The following is a 1,317-nucleotide window of genomic DNA, read 5'->3' as shown; positions in this document are numbered from 1 at the left end:
TCATTTGAAAGTCAAATCGATAAAAAACGCTTGAACCTGACGCGATAAAGGTCAGCGGACACCAGGTTCGTAATCAGCGACCCCAAAAACCTATAACATATTTTTTATATTTTTTTATCGTTTTTTCTCGATTTGACCTTCAAATGGCCTTCAAATGACCTTGAACCTGAAGCGATAGAGTTCAACGGATGCCAGATTCGTAATTAGCGACTCCAAAAACCTATAACGTATTTTTTTGGATTTTTTTACCGTTTTCTCTCGATTTGACCTTCCAATGACCTTGAACCTGACGCGATAAAAGTCAAAGAACGCCAGATTTGTATTCGGCGACCCCGAAAACTATAGTAAATCCGAGCTAACCTCAGAATACATGTTTAAGAGTGTCAAATCTCTCGAAAATACAGTTGATGGGTAGTGGTGTTTCCTATATTTGTAGGGGTGGCTGGGGGGTGGAGGGTAGTCCGTTTAGCGTGCAATTGACTCGTGATACTTATAAGATACTACCATGATTTTTTCAGATTTTTTGGTTCAAAAATAAATTAGGCCAAAAACCGGCCTTACCGACCCTCCCCCTTTTACTAGAGGATATTTATTACAAATAACTTAAGACAAACGCAGTTTACTAAAATATTCGCAAACGCCGAGAATCGAACGGACGCACCGCAGGCTTATAAGTCGAGCGCCTAATCCCCATAGCTACGATGCCACGCTGAGTGCGGTATCATAAATGCTTGAAGGCATTCATCCGATACTTTAGAAATTAGGAAAAAAGGTTTTTGAAGCTAGATTTGTTATATTTGATTTTTAAACATACCCACGTAATTTAAAAATTAAATCGATCTTTAAGAAAACTTCTTTTCAAATTTTTAAGACACCAAATGTTTTTAATTTTTCCAGAAAAATATGAAATTTTTCAATGTTTGCATCTCAGTAATTTTTTGAATTAGTTCTTTTTTAAATTTAAGTATAATTAAGCATTAGAACATTAATGTACTTTTTTGTACTCGCATCTGTATTACCCGTTTTACCTGTCGAGGGCTTTATAAGGTCTTCTCAAGAAAATAATTAATTCATAGAAATTATTTTTTAAATATATCGTTATGAATAAAACTTTTTATCTAGTTTAATTAAAAAATTTAGTGCTAAAAAGTGAGTATCTAAATAATGTAAGACAACTAGCATACGACAATAACCTGTCGAGGTCCAGCAGAGGGAAAGCTTAGATTCGTCCAGCTAGGAAATCTGGCTGCGGCCTCGTGAGAGCCAATATTTAGTTTAGGCATAAAGGGGCAATTTCTACCCGGGTATTTCAAATAA

The sequence above is a fragment of the Belonocnema kinseyi genome, chromosome 7, assembly GCF_010883055.1.
Source record: "Belonocnema kinseyi isolate 2016_QV_RU_SX_M_011 chromosome 7, B_treatae_v1, whole genome shotgun sequence".
Taxonomy (NCBI): domain Eukaryota; kingdom Metazoa; phylum Arthropoda; class Insecta; order Hymenoptera; family Cynipidae; genus Belonocnema; species Belonocnema kinseyi.
This window is presented reverse-complemented; position numbering follows the sequence as displayed.